This window comes from Lemur catta, chromosome 4 (genome assembly GCF_020740605.2).
Source record: "Lemur catta isolate mLemCat1 chromosome 4, mLemCat1.pri, whole genome shotgun sequence".
In the NCBI taxonomy this organism is placed as follows: Eukaryota; Metazoa; Chordata; class Mammalia; order Primates; family Lemuridae; genus Lemur; species Lemur catta.
This window is the reverse complement of record NC_059131.1, coordinates 37,574,779-37,598,324: the sequence shown is the minus strand read 5'-3', so window position 1 is coordinate 37,598,324 and position 23,546 is coordinate 37,574,779.

Genomic DNA, 23,546 nt, shown 5'->3' with positions numbered 1-23,546 from the left:
CCCTAAGATTGGTGAAGATTGAATGAAATAATATATTTGGAAACACTTTTAAACTATAGATTATCACTAATTATTTATCATCTATGCTTGAGTCATTCTTTTTTTAGAAAACCTCAGTGGCTTCCTGTTGCTTATAGAATAACATGCACTCCTACGCAAGGCATTCAATGTTCCCTTTGACATGTTCAATCTTTTTTTTTTCTGCTAACAATAATAGCTGATGGTTATTGAGCAAATACTCTGCCAGGGATATATTGAACATTTATTATTTCATGGAAACCTTATCTCAAGCTTGTGATAAAGACACCATTATTATCCACATTTTATAGCTATTGATACATGGAAAGTCAAAGAAACTTGCCCAACTTTACATAGAGAGTAAGGAAAAGTGGAGCAGGGAGTCAAATCCTGGCTGTCAGATTCCAAAGTAAACTTAACCATCATTGGTACTTCTTCCAAAGACAGCATCACTGTACCATAAATTATATTCAACTCTATGACAAATACCTTACTATGAAAAATCGTAGTGTAGAAATTTACACAGAGGCTGGACAACTACAGCTGAGTGCCTAGCCTGGGTGCGTAGTGATCAAGAGTGCCGTCTCTGGAAATAAGCAGCCTAGACTCAAAGCCGCTCTGCCAGAGACCAGCAGCATGATCTTGAGAAAGTTATTCTGCCTCTTTCCTCTCATCCTTAGAAAGGGGCAATAATGAATCCTACCTCAGAGTGTCGCCATAAAAAATAACTGAGTAAATACATGTGAAGCTCTTAGCGTGGTGACTGGTGCCTGGATAATATCATACAGATGCTAGAGGCTGTTGTTATTATGATTGCATCCCATGTCATGTTCATAACAGTTATGTATACCATTGTGCTTCACACCACAAAAGTATCTGACAGTCCGGCTCTTTCACCTAGTTACTCGACTTAGTTTGTTCAGCTGTTAGCCCAAACGTTGCTTCATTAACGAATCTGTCTTTGATGTGCCTGCCATGCCCCCTCTTCACTTGCCTTCCACTAATTTGAGCCCTTTTGTGACACTCATAGCCCACTCTAATGTCTCCTTTGAGCATTTATCATAATTGTAGTTAAATAATGAATTGGGCTATTATTCATAACATTTCTGCACCCCTCACTAGAAAGTGCCACGAAGGCAGAGGCCATGTCCATTGGTATATCTTGCATAGCAAATAGAAAGTGCTTGATAAAAGCTGATAAAAACCTGTTGAATGAATGAATAACGAATGAATGAATCACATGTTCCTTAGATTCATTCCTTTAATTTATATACTGACTCATGGTTTGAAGATCCATTGTTTTGTTTTTTTTCCCCTATGAATTGTTCCATTTCTACCATGAATTTTCAAACTGCCTGGCCAACACTAATTGACTAAAAATATTTATAGGAATTTCCCATAGTTATATCTGTTCCACTGACAACTAAATTACCGGTTCCTTCCTCCTTAAATATTAGATTTCTGAAATACAAGTAGATTAACTCAGCTAAGAAAACAAGAAATAGACATCTTTTCAGGTTTTGCACACTGCTTTTAAACTGCATTTTGAATGTATTCCTTGAAATTTGCATAATCATTCATGAATCTCCTTTCATTTGAATACCACAGTAATAACAACTTAAGATATATTGTTTGTTGTTTATTCAAAATGGATTTCAATTATCAAAGTAGATTTTTATGTATGTACCTTTTTCTATATTTGCTATGGGCTCAATTAGTAATATGGTCATGTATGCTGATGCTATTTCAGAATTGGAACTTGAAATATACCATGATGACTTCTGTAATATTAAGAAGCAATGTTTTTTATCCTGTTAAATTATCTAGGGTAGATTTTTAAAACTTGAAATCTTAAACCTATGCCACTCTAGATTTATAGATGTTTATGCTGTATATAGCTTAATACATCAACACTTCAAAACATTGTGAAAATAAGGTTGACTGAGTGCCAATTCTAACCAAAGGTGAACTCTAATCTTTGGGGAAATTTCCCTCTTCCTATGAGTTGAAAACACATAGAAATTGTGTCTTAATTGTGCCTCAACATATAAAAGAAAATATTTTTAGAATTTTATTTTATAGTGAATATGTTTGATTCTATTCATCATTTAATACATCTTAGTGATGCCCCAGACAAAAGTAACTTCTCCATTTTAGAATATTATGAAGTTATGAACTCAGAAAACCAGTTCCCTCTCTATCCCTTACCAGTTGGGTAAAGCTAAGCAGATTATATAACCTCTTGAATCCTTTTTCAATCTGTAAACCAGGGATAATAGTAGTTCTTGTCTTACATAGCTGTTGTGAGAATTCAGTGATATAGTGTCTGGAAGAGTTTATCACAGGTCCTGGCATATGGTAAAGGCTCAATAAATATTAATCATCATCATTTTATTGGTATTATTATTATATTGTTTGTATGTAGGTACTTGTATCATTCATACAGGCACTTACTATTTATTCTTTCCATGTGTATACGTTTATTCTTCTCTTGATAACATAGATCTTGGTAGGTGGCTGACAACATTGCTTTTTCTACCCTTCTTATTGCTTTATATACAGTAAACAACCAGTTGATTGATCGATCAGTTGATTTGTGTATTATAATGGGTCCACTTGCCTTCTAGATATGTCAGTTGTGCACCTTTCTCTGTGTGGCACTGTGCTAGGAACTGGAGAAACAGAGATGAATAATGTAACAGGTGGCTTTTTAATTCAAAATTTATTCAAAAACCTAGTATTTTTAAAGTCTTAGCTAAGGCCAAATTCCAGATAAATAGAGAAAGAAAAATGGCTCTGTTTAATATTATACTTAAAGCATTTATGCCAAATGAGGAATTCTCAAGTTAACAATCTAACCTATAGTCACAATTGAATAACTTCAGAAATAAATGAACAAAGAAAGCATTGATAAGAGGTATATGTGTGTGTTTTCTTCAGTGACAGTATTTACCGTGGGTTATTTTCTTTGAATTTCAAACCTGAATTTTTTTTTAAACATTGAGCACAAATTTCAACATAGAAACAATTGTTATTTGCTTTATATATATAATATTTTAAACAATTGAGCCAGATGATCTAGCCACAATCAGTTTATGGCCCTGGAGATGTCCTAAAATTTGGCACATTCTTTCTTCTTCTTCTTTTTTTTTTTCTTTTTTTGTTCTTTTTAATGGGCATTGATAAGAGGAGAGGAGGACTTTATCAATTTCAGAATCAAAATAGTACATTTATTGGTTCCTCATTTCCTCAATAGGCTCCCAACCAGAATTCCTTAAAGAAAAATGCACAAGTAAAACAGCTGTATGATGCAAACCTAATATAAGAAGAGAGTGACAAGGATGAGCCTGATAAGGTAGGCTGTGGTCAGACCTTGAAGGACCTCGCATGCCGCACTAAGATTAAAGGCATTGTGCATTTAAGCAGGATAGTGGCATGATCAAATCTGCATTTAGAAGTCACTTTGGTGCTCCAGAAAATGGACGAGGCTCACGTCTGTAATCCTAGCACTCTGGGAGGCCGAGGCGGGAGGATCATTTGAGCTCAGGAGTTCAAGACCAGCCTGAGCAAGAGTGAGATCCCATTTCTACTAAAAATAGAAAGAAGTTAGCTGGACAACTAAAAATATGTAGAAAAAATTAGCTGGGCATGGTGGCACATGCCTGTAGTCCAGCTGCTCGGGAGGCTGAGGCAGAAGGATTGCTTGAGCCCAGGAGTTTGAGGTTGCTGTAAGCTAGGCTGATGCCATGGCACTCTAGGCTAGGCAAAAGAGTGAGACTCTGTGTCAAAAAAAAAAAAAGAAAAGAAAAGAAAAGATAGAAAGAAAGAAAATGGACTAGGGTCAGGAAACACCAGAGGTGGGAAGAGCAATTTGGAATTCAAAACAGAAGCTGAAGTAGCTAGAAGTAGGGGTATGAGAGGTCTAATGAGGAATGGAGGTAAGGAATTACAGGGCCTATTATTAGTTATCTTTGCAAGAAGAGAAAAAGAAGGGCTCAAATCATTCTAGAATCGTATCATATAAGATGCTCACTTATATTTAATTAAAGCTTTGTATAGTTAGTAATGTCTTAGCATAAGAAAGCAAAACTCACACAGTACACACACACACAACAACCTGAATAGAAGTCACAGAACCTCATCAAAAAATGAGAGAGAGGAATTTTGGGGAATTAGTGCACTGCCAGAAGAAAGACTAGGTGACTAAGTGGCAAGGGGCATAGAGAGGAACAATGCATATTGTATACATATGTATGAGGCTTCATCATATTGATTTGTGTGGACATTTCTATAATAATAGTAATTATTATTTCCATTGATGCCCATTATTATTGTAAATACTTCAACATACCATAAAGTTGAAAAAGTATGCATCATTGATTGATTGATCCATTGAGCCAGTGGCAAGCTCTTCCTTTTCTGGTTTGACTGGTGTTTGTGAGAACTAGTCTTTCCTCAAGCATTGATGGAAAAGAGCTGGAAAAAAATTGAGTTTTCTTTGAAAGTATGGAGGGAAATAAAACTTAATTCTGAAAAAGAATAAAGAGAAGCCCATCATCATGCTATTTTTTCAGGATAGGCAAATTCTGGAAAAACATGATAGCAAAGGAAATGCAAGATACCTTGCTGCTTGTTTAAGAAAAAGAAAATTGATACCTGAATATCATCCAACTTACAGTAAGATAACTGGCTGTAAAATGAGCTTTTACTTTATTTAAATGGAATCTGAACACATTTGAATTTAGCACACTGAATTTAGCACACATTTGCTATGCACAAGTAGTCTCTTAAAATTGTTATATTATTATGTGACATCTACAAAGAACATATCTATGGGGGACATATCTAGGTTCACCAGTGTCAGGGCTAATCTCTTTATGTCCTTTCTCTTTTGCAGCATGTCATGTTGACATGCTCAGGGAATTTTAGTGGTTTGAACCTACCATGTGCGTGGTACCTCAAATGTGATAAGCTGTACAATGCACACATATAACTTAAGGGCAAGAAATGTGATGCTGTAAGGTTAAATGCTAAAGGTTAAATGTGATGCTGTAAGATTGACTTTAAAAAAAGGAAAACAAAACTAGAATAGGTAAAGAAAAATGTGAAAATCAGAGTCATGCAAAATAACACAATGCCATATTGAAAATTGTCAGGCATATACAATGCAGTGAAAATTGAATTAAACTCATTTGAGAAGGGGTTCAAAAATTCAATGCAGAGTCTGCTAGTGACTCAAAATATGACTTGTACATACCTTACTACAGATTGTCCATCTACCAAAAGAACAGAAATGTTTGGGGAAACAGAGAATAAACCACATAAAAATCATTGGGTATCAAGATGCATTAGGAAGGCCTTTCAAGGTTAAGGGTTTTGAAATTCTACATGTAATACAAAATCCAAAATGAAAAAATAAATTTTCTTCTGCTGGTCTAGTTCAGTAATCTAAGTATTCATCTCACAACTAAATATCCAGTTTATCTTTCTATAGTTATCTGAAGTTCATTATATGAAGACATTTTCTCATTTTCCTGATAAAATTCATTTTTATCAACTATCACAAAATATGAATTTCTATATCCTCTGCAATCTCAACACCAATGTAATGTTATTTCCAACTAGTCATAGACTGAGGAAGGCAAAAGGATTAGTGGTAGAAGAGAGAAGGGCTTTGCTATGGAATTTATTATCTTAAATGCCAGTGGTTTAGTTCCCAGATAGCTCGAGTATGATGTGATTTATCATATTCAGTCCTATGAGAAGTGAACAGATTTCACTAAATGCAGGGAGATAAGACAGAAAACAATAACTAAAATAACCACTGAAACTCAAACAGTATCAGGGTCTGTAAGTGCCAGAGGAGAAAACTACAGTGGATAGATCAGTTACTATAAGGAGTAATCCTATTGTTATTTTTTTTTTTGGCATTGTGTCTGTCTCACATCAAAAGGGGGCAGGGCTGATCTTCATTAATAGCTTCAAGTGTTCATCCAAGTTCAAATAATAAGATTATGAACGTATAGAAAGAAGAGTGGAAAACTTTTCAGCTGCATAACATGCAGACATAGTAACTACTGGCATTAGCATTTTACTATTAATAGTTAGGGTATAGATTCATTTCTTGTAATGAAGGCCAAAATAGAAGTTCATATCTCTGTCACATACTTGTCCAAAAATAGATGGTCTAGGGCTGATATGGTGGTTTTACTGTCTCAGGCACAGTTATTTATTGTTGCTAAGTTATCCTCATTACATACCTACCAATCTTAGATAACTTGACTTCAGCTCCTGCTGAGCCATCACGTTCAGCCAACCAGGGGGCAAATGCAATGGGAAAGGGGAATGGAGCAGCATGCTACCTCTAGGCATAACCTAGAAGTTAATATTTCTTACACTTATAACCCTATTGGCCAGGACACAGCCACATCCAGATGCAAGGGAGGCTAGAAATTGTCTTTATAGCTGTGTAGTCATATATCAATACCTCACTAAAGCTCGGTTACTGTAGAAGAAGGAGAGAATGGATATCTAAGGGGAAACTATCAGTGTGTGCCACAATTCAATACTTAGCTCTCTCCTAAAAGTTCAAATCCCATCTTCCCATACATCAAACTACAGCTTGAGGAATTGATAGAGAGGACTGCACATCACCCAGAGATGGACTTTGAGCTGGATGCATCTTTGGAATTGTCTCCCTTGTAGATGGAGCATTATGAATAGACAATTCCAAAATTGATATGCAGTTCTCTTGATGTAGCTAATCATGTTTGGAATATTAAAACATAAAGGGAAATGTTCTTTTTCCTTTTCTATGCCAATATAAAATGGTGATGAACGCATTAAAAAGATCTCTTTTGGAAAGAAGCATGGGAAATTAAGCAGTCATTAATCTGTAGCAACCATCAAATTCCACTATGCAGAGTGGTGAAAAACCTTTGCTTTGTCACTGAATTAAGTTCCTTGGTTTAACCCGTATGATAGTTTATTAAAATGCCCTCTGGAAATTGTCATTGTGATTCCTGGATTTGTCCTTTGGGAGAATTTTCTTGCCCTTATCCTTCATGATCGAAACGTTGGAAGTATATTCCTCTTAGAGGCTGGATAGTTTGTGTAGTCCACATGATGTTGGTACAGGTTTGGGGCCAGAGTTTTGCTTTAGGGTTAGAAAAATCACAAGCTTTTGTAGATGGCTTGTGTTACTCTGGAAATACAATTTCTTAAAAAAAATTGTTAGGCTTCTGGTCAATTCCTTCTGTAACTAATCATAACCAAGAGTCTCATCAAAAGATACTTTTAATACTTAAATACACTGTTCTTGGATTTACTGGCCCCTTTTACTCTACCTTTAATGGATTAAGAGGCCAACATCTTAATCTTATTTTTGCCCCTCAGCTTACCTCCATTGTCTGACTGAAAACTCTTAATAGTAATAAAAGCTGTTTGAAAAAGACTTGAGACTACAATATGATCAACTGTTAAGACTGCCTCTTCAGAGCAACCCATTCTAAGTAGCCTGTGGTGTGATATCACCAGTAGGACTGTAAAAAAAAAATCAACAAAAAGAAGCTAACAGAGCAATATTCAAGGGTTTTCTGATCAATTCTATTAGAGTTATGTAAGTTGTAATTGCAGGTCTTCTTTCCAAGGTATTTCAAAAACAGGATTATGAAATATTTGACTGTATAACAAAGCTCTTTAGCTATGTAGTTTACAATAACCATATCTTGCTAACTTACAGCAATCATGAAGAGAGGGCTACATATTTTAGAATTTTTTTTTCATGTTAGCATTGCTCTTATAGGTGCCATCTGTATTATACAAATTTGTAAATCCTATTAATAAGAGAAATTAAAGAATTGTTATTTACCAAGTTAACTGTACACAAGGAAGAGGGAAACATTCACTATTCTTGAATGAGATGTTGATTTTAAATTGAGATCACTCTTGAAAAACTGAAACACCTCTGTGGCCTCGCCATCAGAGAGGACACATACAAGTCAGGAGATAAGCATTTTGGGCTAAATCCATTGCACAATAAAACCAGTGTATCTGCAAAATCACCTGCTAGTTGTTTCCTCACTCTCTGGATGCATCTAAAGCGTACTCATCAATGGGAGAATCCCCATATTGTTTTAGTGATCCAACTAGTGAAGGCTACTAAGCTAAAAAGGGCCAAGTGAAATATTCTGGAAGTAATCCATCACTTTTTAAAACTGGGATCATGTTCTTTTATTTCCATATTAAAAATTAATACGTGAATACATGCTTGCTTTTAAAAATTTAAGAAAGCATCATTTTATATGGAGCAAAAAGTGAAAGTATCTTTTATTGCAGTCTCTGATCCCCCCCTTACACTGCCCCACTTATATCCCCAGAGGTTCTCTTTTGATTTCTTCTTTGACCAGTTGTTTTTTTCAAGAGTGTGTTATTTAGTATCCACATATTTATGAATTTTTGCTTTTCTTTCTGTCTGGCTTCATTCCATTGTAGTCAGAAAAGAAAAGATACTTGGTATAATTTTAATATTTTAAAATTTGTTAAGACTTTCTTTGTGACCTAGCATGATCTATGCTAAAGAATGTTCCACGTGGACTTGAGAAGAATGTGTATTCTCCTGTTCTTGTGTGGAATGTTATGTATATGCCTATTAGGTCTATTTGGTCTATAATATTGTTCAAGTCCTGTGTTTCCTTAGTGATCTTCTGTCTGGATGTTTTACCATTTATTGAAATTGAGGTATTGAAATCTCTTACTATTATTGTGTTGCTGTATCTTCCTTTAGCGCCGTTAGTGTTTGTTCCATATATTTGGGTATTCTGATGTTGGGGATATATATATATATATATACAAAATAATTGTTATATCTTCCTGGAGAATTGACCCTTTTATTATTATATAATGTTATTCTTTGTCTCTAGGTTCAAATTTTGACTTAAAGTCCATTTAGTCTGATATAACTGTGGCAAATTCTGCTCTCTTTTGGTTACAGTTTTCATGGAATATATTTTAATCTATCCCTTCACTGTCATCCTCTGTGTATCTTTAAATCTAAAGTGAGTCTCTTGTGGGCAGTATATACTTGGATCTTGTTTTTATTCATTCAGCCATTCTATGTCTTTTGACTGGAAAATTTAATCCATTTACATTTAAAGTAATTACTGGTAGGTATGGACTTACTATTGCTATTTTGTTAATCATTTTGTCTGTCTTGTAACTTTTTGTCCCTCTTTTTCTTTCTTCTCATAGTATTTTGTGTTTTATTAATTTTGTAATGACATTATTGATTCCTTTCTCATTTTCTTTTGTGTATCCTTTATAGGTATTTTCTTTATGGTTACCATGGTGCTTATATAAACCATCTTATAGCTGTAACAATATATTTTACTTTAGTCTATAACAACATAACTTTAATTGTACACAAAATCTCAACTCTTTTGCTTTGCTCCCTATGCACACTTTATGATATTGATGTCATAAATTACATCTTTTATTTTATATATTCATTAACATATTTTATAGTTATAGTCATTTTCATGCTCTTTACTTTTAACTTCTATAACAGAAGTAAAAATGATTTAAATGTGACTTTTAAAATATTATAGTATTCTCTATATGTCTGTATATTTAACAGTGAACTTTATATTTTTATATACTGTTGGGTTTCTGCTTAGCATCCTTTTATTTCAACTTAAAGGACTCCCTTCAGAATTTCTTGTTAGACAAGCCCAGTGGTAATTAACTCCCTTAAATCTTGTTTATCTGAGAAATTCTTTATTTCTCCTTCATTTTTAAGGGTAGCTTTTGTCAGTTTTATTTATTTTTTAAAATTTTTTTCAGCATATTATGGGGATACAAATGTTTAGGTTACATATATTGCCTTTGTCCCACCCGAGCCAGAGCTTCAAGCATGTCCATTCCCCAGACAGTGCACACTGTAGTAACTAGGTGTGAATATACCCATTCCCTCTGCCCCCTTCCCCTTCCCACCTGCCTGACACCTGATGAATATTACTACTATATGTGCACTTAAGTGTTGGTCAGTTAATACCAATTTGATGGTGAGTACACGTGGTGCTTGTTTTTACAGTCTCCTGATACTTCACTTAGTAGAATGGGCTCTATCCAGGATAATACAAGAGGTGCTAGATCACCATTGTTTTTTGTGGCTGAGTAGAACTGAATGGTATACATATACCACATTTTATTAATCCACTTTACGATAGTTCTATCGAATACTTGCTTAAGTGATTCACATACCTTCTTTTCTTCAGGGTTGGTTTCTGGAGCTTTATTTTGTTGCCTTGATTGGCTACATGTTCTTATTTCTTTGCGTGCCTTTTAACTTTATGTTGGGATCTATACATTTCAAAAGCAGCTGCCTCTCTGTCTTTATAGACTGGCTTCATACAGGGAAAGATCTTCACCCGTCAGTCCAGCTAGAGATTCTGAGGGCCTTTCAAACCTTTACTACGGATATGTGTTCTCTGGACTTGTGTGTATGAATTCCTAATTGTGGGAATTTGCTGTAATTTTAGGAACTCATAATATCTTACTGCCTCTGAGGTGTGTTTGTGGTACTGCAGGTTCACTAAGGTTGCTGTAAGCCACCCAGCTCTCTTTTATTCTCAGGGCTTCCTGGGATTCTAGAGTATGCAAGGTCCTGTCAGGACTCATAGTTGGATAAGACAGAAATAGTCAGTCCCTCAGGCACTCCCTCCAAAATTCAGAATGTTCAATGTCCACTCCACTCTTCTCTTTCCCTGTTGAAGTAGAGCCTGCTGAGCTATACTGGCTTCTGTTTGCTATACTGTGAGTCTGCTAGAGCAACTGCAAACTGGCTGGATCTCTTTTGTTCTTAGTGGCTCCTAGGCATCTAGAATATGCTGGGTTCCATCAGTGCTCTGAGACAGATGAGTCAGAAACTAGCCTTTTGGCAGCTCCCTCCCTGCCAAAAGCCAAAACATTGAATGCATGTTTCAATTCTTTCCTTCCCCAGGTTGAAGATGGGAGTTTAGGGTTTTCTCCTTCTCATTGTGTGCTGAGCCAGGACATGGAAATATGGTGAGTGAGTGTGTGTTGGTCTAAACCATTGCCTTTATTTTCAGTGTCACTCCACCTGGCACTATTTCCTGTTAATGCTTAGATTCTGGCAAGACAAGCTAGTTTCTCATCCAACACTGCATCTTCCCCTGCCCATCCCTACCAAAATGAGAATGTTAGATGAGTGGTTCAGTCTTCTCTATGCCTCCCCAATGATGAGCCAGAAGTTGACAGTTTCTCAATTGCCACATGATGTTGGGGGAGGGACTATGAAGAGTAAGTGTCATGAATTTTCCTGCTGGCTTAATGTGGATGGTTTTGTGTTTGCCTTAGGTGCAGGAGCCTCTGAACTTGTTTTTGAGTTTCTCACAAAGGGCATTGGTCTGTGTATTGGCATTGAGCTCTTCTCTCCATAGGGAAGAGGAAAGTCTGGGGCTTCCTATTCTGTCATCTTGCTGACATTACCCCCTGCAGTAACCCATCTTATCACAATAATCTGCTCAAGACTATTTACATCTCTAGAAGTATTTTCATCAAAAACTTTGCAGATGGTGGTGATTCCTTAAATATTTTCATCAAATATGCCCATTTTTCTTGTGCAGAAAACAAATGGATTTTAAAGAATGATGGTAGCTTATCACAAATTTTATTAAAAAGTATCTACAGTTGAAGCTGTTCTTTTTATTTGGAAATGCATTTTTTTCTCTATGCCAATTAGAAAATAAACCTACCTGAGGCAATTTCCTTTTAACTGACATAAACAGCTGCTTGCTTTTATTGTTTTACCTCAGAGAAATATCAACTCTCCCTCTCTATGTGTCAATTAATTTCAAAGAGATCTTTGTCACTATTCAGAAGGAGATCATATTTATCTACTACATATGTGATATCTTGCTGAGTAAACCAGATGAGAAAGAGGTAATATACCTTAGATGCCTTGGTAAAACATGTGTATGATAGAAAATGCATATACATACAAGCCATGAAAACTCAGGGATCTACTGTTTTAGTAATGTTTCTATATGTCCAGTGGTCTAGGATAGAGTTCAGCAACATTTTCTGTATAGAACCAGATAGTAAATATTTTAGGCTTTGGAGTTTATGTGATCTGTATCAAAACTACTCATCTCTGCCATTGTAACATGCAAGCAGCCAATAGATAGTGGGTAAGTAAATGGGTGAAGCCATTTTTTTACAAACTTTATTTACAAAGACATGTGACAAGCCAGATTTGAACTTAGTTTGCTGACCCCTTGTCTAGGGCATGTCAAGACCACTGTAAAATAAAATACCTCACATTATACCTTGATCTTTTTCCTTATTTATGTTTATTACAATTGATTTCTCAAAGACTGAGAGGAGTGTGTTTATATCCTACAAAAAGTGCATTTCTTAAGTTTTTATTCTCTATTTTCTTAAATATTCACTGAATTTTTCTTTATTGATTTAATTTTTCTCTGATAAAATTCCTCTTAATATAACCAATATGAAGTTTTAATTCTCCTTTTTGTTTTTGGCTTCCCTGAATTATTTTTTATTGCTAGCAACTCCATTTTAAATCTACGTTTTGAGTCTTATTTTGAAGACTGTATTGTTTCCTATATTTCACTGAGAGCATAAAACATATGCAATCTAAAATAGTCTGTTTTTTTTGTAGTAGAACCTTTTCCTGTAGCAAGCATATCCTATTCAACTTCCCTTATTTTTTATTATAAAATCTTTCATATGCTTTATGTTGTTGCTGTTTTTATTTTCTCTTTATTCTTATTGAAGAACAAAATATTTATGTATGCAGGTTCTATTTGAAACTTCAAGGTGAATGTTTTCTCTTTGATCCTGATAAGTAGTCACCTGACTGCATTTTTAGATCTTAAGTTTGAAGACAAGTTCAGGTGCACAGGCTCCCGTTAAATTTCCATTATCTGAGAAGCATTTACCTAGCGTGATTTTGCTGAAATGTGGGGAGATGATGAAATGTTCACCAGTTCCCATTTCCTGTTTCTTAGAGTAGGGAAATTTATTCCTGGATAGTTCGAATAGTTTGAAATTCTTAATTTTAAAAAGTAGTTTATAAACACTGTAAGCATCACAATACAATGTTCCGTATGCTTTTTATGAATCAACCACAAAATCCTAGCAGGCAATAGTTATAATATATACCACCCCTAGGAGCTGATGGCTCAAAAACGGGTGTAAAAAGTAAGATATTGAGAGAGAGAGAGATGGGGCTTGGCAGGCGAGCTCTGGCTGTTTCAGGGGCAGTTTGTGTGTAGTATTGGATTATTGCTATATTTTCTTTTCATGTGCTCAAGTTCCAAGGCTCTAATATAGTAGTTTATCATGTTTATCTGTAGAAATCCTCTATTATGTTCCTTTAGTCTAATAATGACCTTATTTCATAAACATGAGTTTTCTGTGGAGCCCTTTTCAACATGGTTTACATGCAATGTAGTTAGGAGGACATTTCTGTATGAAAAATGTTATAAATGTCATAAATACTCAAGAAGTGTTAACTGATAGCTATTGGCATATAATTTATTATATCTTTAGTTATCACACTATTTGAATTTTCCAATTATTTTCTACTTGTTTTTGATTTTTCCATGGGGCATCCCCAAATTTAGATAAGTGATTCTCAAACTTATACCTATGAAGAATATAAAATTCGGTTTCCTGGTCTCCGTGTGTAGAGTGTCTTATTTTAGTATAAATGAGATGGAACCTAAAACCAGTGTTTTTAGCAAGTTCTCCAAATAATTCTGAGATGAGAGTTCAGGGGTTCACACTTTGAAAAGCTATCTTAATTTGAAGGTATTTTGAAGTTTCTGGGTGTTTCACATCACAAAGAAAAACATCTGCTTTATTGAATCTGTTTTCCAGATTGCTTCAAGATTTTGAGTTGTCATGTAGCACAGCTTGAGTGTAGACAGGTATGAGAACTTCTTATCTTGCAGCCAGAAAGTGAGTTCTGCCAGTCATTTTAGCCACAGGCAGGGCTGTCAAGAGATTAGAAATGATAATTATTAGTCCCCTGATCTGAAATGGTCTTTATCTGCAGCTGAGGAGCACTTAGGAAGAGGTAGAATTATCACCACTCTTTGAAAATAACAAAAAGAAAATGTTCCTCATTTGGTTTTTAGTGCTGAACTTCCATGGATCTTAGACTCAAAAGGCAAGTGTATTAGCACCAGGTGGTACTATCACAAAGCGGTGGTTGAGATACATAGAAATGGGAGATAATGGTAAGCAATGCTTCCTGAACTAAATCTTATTCTATTGCCATATGTCTCCAGATATGCTGCTCTAGGGTATTAGATTAAGTCTCTTTTAATATTTTCCATAAATTCCAGTCTTAAGTTACTGAGTTTCCCATATTTGGTATTCCTGTATTAAGTAGTTTTTTTTTTCCTTTAAATTACCTGCATGTGGGACAAGTTTCAGAGTTAATACTTGGTAAATTAGAATAATGTAATATTCAATAAATTTTCTTTTCCATACAGAGATTTGCCCACCATGTTTTGGAATTCTAGAGCATCAAGACTACATTGCAGGGATGCTATTTATTAAAATGAACCTTATAAGAGAAATTCATCTCTGTGGAATAAAAAGAGGCCTCGTATTTTATTTAGATTTTACCATAAAACCATGTGTATTACTTTGGAAAAGATTGTTCAACCAATAATGATTTCCAGATTTCTAATTATACTATTTCAAATAATCATTGTAACTTAACTTCTTTTTGTTCACTTAGTACAATATTGTATGTCCCATTATTTCTTATATCATAGTTATTTATCTCCTCAGCTTTTTTTCCCCCCTACTAAGTATTGAGGCTATGTATTCTCTTGATAGTCTTATGCTTTTCCTGCACTTACAGTCTTTTGCATATGGTAGATGCTCAAGCTATGTTAAATGATTTCACTGTTTATTTCTGTAATGATTTTATTGGTATATGGTGATTCATGTTTTAAAGATTTTTATAGAAACTTACTTTATCATCATTACAAATTCTCTCTACAAGAAGGATTAACTAATATTTTGATTAACCAGAACGCCCCTGATAAGTGGGAGCTAAGCTTACCATATATAATTACAAATACCTCAGGAACTACGTACTTGTAACTAGATTTCCAATTAAAGCCAAGCTATACCTGAGGTATATGAGAGTACCTATGAGAAGAGATGAGGTCAGATTATGTTACTTTATGGGCAAATAAAATTCTAATTGATGAAAGGGTCAAAAATATGAAGTTAATAAATTATTTTTCACCTATTTTACATTTTATATCTCATGTTGCATATCTATTCAGTGTGCCATTGTTTATTTGAAAATAACACTGTAGATAAAGTTTATTATCCATTTATATAATGGCTTATAAAAGAGATCAATAAACCATCATCCATAAACGTTTATTAAGCAGCTTGATATAGGCACAACAATGCACAATGCTATAATACAAAGAGGCACCCTTCCACCAGATTTTCAGAGTACCTGATATCTTCAAACACTCTTAAAATATGCCTGATGAAACTGTGTTCTCTCTATGTCCAAACTATATTTTTCAAATGGCATACTGCACAGAGAAATGACTTATATCCTGATTTAGGGTTCAAAAGTTCTAGCACATGATACTCCCTCAAAGTTTATACTGAAGTTGGCTGAAAATTGAAAAGAAAACAACAGCACACAATAATTCAACCTATGGTCCATTGGAATTGACCAGGAAATGAGCGATCTCAAAATACCACATGCATGACAAGGCTGGCTTTGCTTGATCTGGCGGATCTCATTCTGAAATTTGGGCTTTGTCTTAGTGCCTGTCAGAACCTCCCTAGGTAAGTCAGCTTTCAACCATTGCTCTCTTTGCGCACAGTGATTCTGCCCTGCTTATAATTGGGCTGTCGCAGGCACTTAAAAAAGCATCCCTCCTGCTGCCTTTGGGCCTATCAGCCAGCAGTTACTTAGGTATTCTGTCATCCATCTCCCTGTATATCCTACCTGGAAGAGTTATGCTGCACTATGCTTTGTTCAAAGTGAGTAGACTGGCTGCCCTCCAGGATCTCATTGTTGGCAATCTCACCACACTATTTAATTAAATAGAAACTTCTTTGCAAACCATTTATAGATTGCTGAGCAACGTGAGCTCTCACTACTCTGTGTACAATGATAGACCTATAGACTCTCAGTTTCATTCAGAGTTTGGGGCAAATTGAGCTAGGCATTTCTCTCCCAGCCGATCAAAAGATGCCATGATATCGCTGACTCCTTTGCCTGAATAATTCCTATGTATTTACTAAATACCAGTTTGTGTCAGACATGTGCTATATGCTTGGGATACACGTTTAAATGTAACTAAAGCCTGTGCCTCAAGGACCACATCTTCTTGTAATTAGTGTAAATATGATAAGTGCTACAATAGAGGTTTGTAAAATATAGTTTGGAATTACTGAGGAAGAAGGAGTTATGCCTAATACATACAGTAGGGAGAAAAGTGAAGCAAAAATGAAATAAGTACTTGGAGAGTAGGAGATATAAAAGGTCTTGCAAAATGGCCCATTTCCACCAAGAGTGGGACACAAACTCTAAACGAGTTTTATTTGTACCTGGTGAATCTTCTGTATAGAAGATCAGTAAAAAACATGGTTAGCTTTTCCAGGCCACGGTTTATCTCAATTCATTCATATCAGCTCAATCCCACAAACATACCTATTAACAAAAACATCCCAAGAAAGTAAATGATTTCCCTAGTGTACACAGCTAGTTAATAATATCTTTAGGTCTAGAATGCAGATTTCCTAACTGCATGCCTGACTGAAGCATGCTTATAATAAAAGGCGGGTATCCTAGTGTTAGAATGTTTTGAATTGTGTATGTCCTTTTCTTAGCATCTGCAGAGATCTTTTTAATACATAATACATAAGAATCAGGATTTAGAATTATCATGTTGTTTGTCGCATACCAACACTAGAATACTAAACATTTGTGATGCCTAAGTCTTCTAAATTATGGCGAGTTGAGAAAAGTAATAAAGTTAATTCCTTCTTTAGTCATAAAGACCATTATATATACCATATTAAAGCCAATCTCAAAATTTCAATAATACACCTACAAGCTTTTTATATAAACCAAGAAAATAGTTAAAATATGTCAGTGGAGAATAGTTTTAACCTTAACTTTCTTCACTTCTCTGTGGACTCTGAAACTGTTGATTTCACATCTTCATTTTCAAAATTGCACTTCTTCTATGTATATTTCTGTTAACAATTCTACTACACTCTCCTGATCTTCTCTTACTTTGTTTGTACCTTCTCATTTAGCATTTAGTAGTACCTCTTCCTCATCTATTTCCTTAAATCTTGATGTTCATCAGGTATACATCCTTAGCTTTTTTCCTTCCCTTTTAACTTTGAGTGATCTTAGATAAATGCATAGTTTCCCAATTAGTTGCTTTTAATTGGATGGCTTGGCCAAGGCTACAAAGTATAAAACTACATTTTCTACTTGAATTATCATAAGAGCTTAATGGAGACATGTTCAAAACCTAATTCATCATCTTCCTCAACCTGTTTATCCTCCTGTATCCCCTGTCTTTTGAAATAGCACCACCATTGCCTGGCTTTCCAAGCAAGAAACCTGGAAGTCACCTTAGACACTTGCCGTGCACACGCTCACTAGTCACCAAGTTCTACCTTTGCTTGGTTCCTCTACTTTCTATATCTATTGTCACTTATTTTATTCATACCCTAATTTCTTCTTGCCTATAGAGTTGTAACTGCCACATAAGTTGTCTTTCTTCTCTCCACCTTACTCCCCCCTTCTTTTCATCCTCCTCTCAGCATCTGCTGAGAACTTTCTAATATATAATTGTGATTAAAATTCTTCAGTACCCTCTTGATTACCTTTAGCCTAAAATTCAAATACCTGAAGTTAGTCATGAGAGCCTTCAAGGTTTATCTCTGACCAAATATCCCTGCATATACTCATATGGGTCCTTCATCCCAGACACATCATGTGCTTTACGATCTTCCAACCTATTGAGCTACCTCCTGCCACCATCACTTTCACACACTGTCTTTCTCAATGAATTCTCTCTCCAACTGCAATGCCCTTCATGTCCTTCTTCACCAAGGTAATTTCCATTCATTTTTCAAATCCCAGCTCCAGTGTCATCTTCTCAGGAAAACCTTCTGTGATGCAGGTGCTCTGCCCTGTTCTCCAGCAGCATCTGGTACTTAGCTCTACCACAGTAAATGTGGCTCCCTCTACCTAATATTTTATCAGACTATAAGCTTCCTGAGGTCAGGGATTGATTTTACTCAGTTTTGCATGCTCAGCTTCTAGCATGGATCCTAGAACATAGATGAATGACAATCTCTTTTAAGCAAGTACCATGGAAGAATTCTAAAAACTGGATTATATTTAAGACGCCTGTTGGACATTCAGGAAGAAATAAAAAAAATATGAGATTGATACTTAGTAGATAAAATCAACAGGGGATGCAGATTTGTAACATGGTTGATTATAGAGAGAATGTATAGGAAGAGGAGCAATGCTTTAATCTAGCCCTGGAGATACATTGTGTCTCTGGGTAATTAGAGTATCTCTTGGGGGACAGAATATTTATTTTAGAATAAATGAGCAGACATTTCTGTTTAGAATAGCTCAGTAGAGTTTGGAATCTCTTCTGTATACCAGGCCCTATACTCCTCCCTGGGGATACAAAGATGATCAGATAGCAGCTTACTGATTAGTGGAAAGACTGGTACTTGTATACTGAAGAGTAAAAAGGCAGTGTGATGCCCATTAGAATAGTGGCATATCCAATGGCAATATGGAGGCAGAAAAGTGAGGCAATGCTTGTTTGCAGCACCAGGAGGACGGTTGGAGGAGTGTTAAGGGAAACTCCCTAAAAGAGAGGTTACCTCAAATGAATATTGAAATATAATTTAGGGACTTACCAGTTAAAGAAGGGAAAAATGCATAAGGAACTGCAAGAAGGAAGACATATAGTTGTGCAGTGTGTTTAGGAAATAAGTACTTTAGTAATATTGGAGCATAATTTACGATGGGGATGACTGTTTCTTCCTTTTTCAGAGTCTAGAGGGTTAATAGTTACCATAACAGGGAGAACTTCCTATGACTTGGAGAGAAGCTTGGACTTAACATATACACAATAAGTAGCCATGTACCAAGGGCACTGGTGGATTCACATTTATAACTCAGAGTGACCACTCTGGTAAAGTGAAATGTATGTACTTGTAGAAAAAAGGAGCTCAACAAAAGAGGGGGAGAGAGACCAGTTAGAAGGCTTGAGATTGGAAGCAAATAACAATTGTGAACAGAAATTTCTAATTTGAATTTATTACAACATCACAACTTTGGCTAAGAGATTTCCTTTTTATTTGGTGAAAATACAACTTTGTAAAATAAAATAACAAAAGGATACTAAATGTTCACTAGTAAGCATGGGTATGGTTCTGTTCTCAGATAGAAGTTAGGGCTCAAGAAAAATGCACTGTATAAACCAATTATGAAGCATTTGTAACACATTGCAGCCATACGGTGGGTTCACTCAGAAATGACACTCCTCTGGGGCCTTTAATTACATGCACCTGACATAGGTTTGTTTTTTAAGTGAGAAAATGTGCCTCTCAGCTAAGGAGTCCTAGGAAAAGGGGCAGAAACTGCTCTGGAGCAGCATTAAGTACAAGGTGCACTTTGCTAATTCAGCCTAAGTCCAGACTGGTTTAATGAGAAGTGTAAGGTATTTTTAAAACAGTCAAATATGTAATATATTAAAAATTAATATATAAATATATAAAATATATATATTTAATTATTGGCCAGGCTAACAGGGAATCAGTAGCAAAGGCTTTATATCTCAAAACATTTTAAATAACTTCAACCCAAAGGTAAAATATTTCTACAGCTGTCATATTTTCATGCCTAAATTGCTTTATTTCTTTGTTTGCAATTTTTATAACTTTATACTTTTGAATGTTTTTAGATTTACAGAAAATTCACAAAAATGGTACAGAAAGTCCCCATATATCCATTGTGAGGTTTCTCTAATGTTAATGTCTTACATTAATTATGATACATTTGTGAAATTATGAAATTAATATTGGTGCATTACTATTAATTAAACTATAGACTTTGTGGAGAAACTGGCAAAGTCTGAATAAATGTCCTAGATACAATTTAGGATATCACACTGCATGTAATCATCATGTCTCCTCTATTCTGTGACAGTTTCTCAATCTTTACTATTTTTCTTGACCTTGAGCATTTTGGGGCATGGTCAAGTATTTTCTAGAATGTTCCTCAGTTGGGGTTTGTTTGATGTTTCTGTTACAGTCCGACTGGAATTATGGGTCTGGGGGAGGAAGACCTTCCAGATGTCCTGCCTGTCTGATCTTATCCTGTCAGGGGCGTGTGTGGTCAACATGACTTATCACTGGTGGTATTAACTGTAATTTTTTGGTTAAGGTGGGTCTTCCACAATTCCCCACCATAAAGTCATTGTTTTTCCTTTCCATTTTCTGTTCTTTGAAAGGAATCACTAAGTGCAGCCCACACCCAATGTGATGGAAATGATTCTCCATCTCTTGGAGGAGAAAATATCTACATAAATTATTTGGAATTATTTTGTAAGGGAGATTTGTTCCTTCACCCAAATTTTTAGTTATTCAAACATTTATATCAGTGTGGTCTCATGGGTATTGTCTTAGTCCATTTGGGATGCTAAAACAAAACACCACAAACTGGATGACTTACAAACAACAGGCATTTATTTCTCACAATTCTGGAAGCTGGGAAGTCCCAGGTCATGGTGCTGACAGATTCAGTGTCTGGTGACGACTTGCATCCTGGTTCATTGATGGCTGTTTTTTGATGTGTCCTCACATTCTAGAAAGGAGTGAGGGAGCTCTCTGGGGTCTCTTTTATAAGAGCACTAATCTCATTTATGAGGGCCACACCCTCATGACTTGTTCACCTTCCAAGGGCCCCATCTCTAATACCATGACATTGAGTATTTGGTTTCAGTATATGAATTTGGGTGGGTGGAGGGACACAAACATTCAATTCATAGCAGATATTTATTTTATACTTTGAGTCATAATCCAATTCTATTTTATTCATTATGTTGCTCAAATTGACCCACACTTGGCCATTGGAAACTCTTTCAGGTTGGCTCTTGTTCCTTTTGATATACTCACATCATTTATTTTTTGAACACTTCTTTATTGACCGGCCCTATAAGATGGTCCAAGCTTATCTTATATAATCTCTTCCTCAGTCCTAAAATTAGCATTTCTTCAAGGATTCCTGGTTCCTTTTCTTGGAGAATGGTATTTAGCAATCAAAATCTGACCATCGATGGTCAATTTACTTCCACGACTTTGAGGAATCTCCATATTGTTTCCCATAAATGTACTAATTTACATTCCCAGCAACAGTGTATAAGCATTCCTTGTCACCTCATCTGTGCCAACATCTATTGTTGTTTGATTTTTTAGTAATGGCCAATCTAATAGGAGTAAGGTGGTATCTCATTACGGTTTTAATTTGCATTTCCCTGATGATTAGTGAGGTTGAGCATTTTTTCATATGTTTCTTGGCCATGTGTATATCTTTCCTGGAAGAAAAAAACAACCGTTCATGACTTTCACCCACCTTTTGATGGAGTTATTTGTTTTTTTTCTTGCTGATTTGAGTTCTTTGTAGATTCTAGATTTTAGTCTTTTGTCAGATGTATAGTTTGCAAATATTTTCTCCCATTCTGTAGGTTGTCTGTTACTCTGTTGACTGTTTCTTTTGCTGTATAGAAACTTTTAAAATTATAAATTCCTGGTCCCCACTGTTAGGAGGTGTGACTCAGTAAGTGTGTCTATTATTGGGCACTGGACTGGTGTTTCTGGTGTTGGTGTTGCTAGTCATATAATTTTGTTATGAAAAGTAGTTAAGGAACTGATTATATATATATATATATAAATTTATATATTTATATATAAATATATATATTTATATATTTATATAAATATAAATATATAAATATATATATATATATATATAAATGAATCCTCTTCATTTCATAGTGGTACCAAATGAAGCCCAGAAAATGAAGCACATGCCCAAAGACACACAGCAAAAGGAACTATTTCTTCTCTACCCATATGTCATTTATTTCCTATTAATACACTTTCAGTGTGTGTTTACTCATACCCTTTAATTAAGTGATTCTCAACCCAGTTCCTTCTGGGGAGCTTTAAAATTCCCTATGACCAGCCCCTATTCTCAGAAATTCTGATTTAAATAGTCTGAGGTGGCACCTTGCATCTTAATTTGTCTTAAAGCCTTACAGATGATACAATAAACACCCAGGAGTGAGAACCACTGCTTTAAATAAGCAAACTGCATCTCACTTGGGCTCAGATATTCCATTTTATGGTTTATTTTTTTCTGATATTTCTGAGTAACATTAGATTTATATTGTACAACTCTACATCTCAGGTTTACCAATTTAATTTGACAAACATGTATAACATCTACTTTGTGCTTAGCACGTGGCTGGACTCTGGGGAAGGAGATGTTAGGGGGATGAATCAGTTATAATCTCCTCCATCCAAGAGCTTTAACTATAATATAATTAGAAGAGCATTAGTTTGGATACAAATTAGTAGAATAACAAGTGGGGATAGGTGAGTGAAGAGGAGCCTAAAGTGCCAGGGTGGGAAGGAATTATATCCTGTTGACTTTAAATACATAATTCTGTTCCTTGGCTGAAGCAAGTGGTGCCTCCCTTCTGAGATTTTATTTTCCTCTATGGGTAGCCTTTACCAAAGATGCAGCTTCTCAGGGAATCCAAAAGTCACATTATTTTGTCTGAAAAGTCTATTAGACAATCACCTAGGTCTTGATTAAGCTCCCTCAAGCAAGAAGCTAAGCAAACCATGTTAACAATGAATCCAGCTGTAAGAAAACTTATGTTATTTTTAGGCATCTTGACTGAAAATTGCTTTGTCTCATCACTGGGCAATGCTTTCATTACTGTTTTTACTGCTGGTAAATTCGATGTTGTAGGAATTATGCATCATTGCACTGTTTTTAATATTTGCTACTGTAATCATTTCTGTAATTATGATACAGAAGCAACTGCTGCAAGCTGTTCCGTGGATGGCTATTTTACGGAGTTCTAATGATGGTATCTACTGAAAATTCTATCCACAAAGGCCCTGCTAGCAAGTGGCTCCCTGGTGATGTGAGGCAGATAAGCTTTATCAGATGCTATTAATGAGCTTGATTTATGATGTTGGTGGTTCAATCTGACATATTATTTTGGGCTTTATACATTTAGATTCCAGCCTTTACTATGTCCTCCCCCATCCCTTGAGGAAAGGACAGAACCTGTTAGAATTTGAAACTGACAGGCATTGCAAAGTAATATTGTTGCCATACCACATTTTCTTGTAAAAACTGTGTC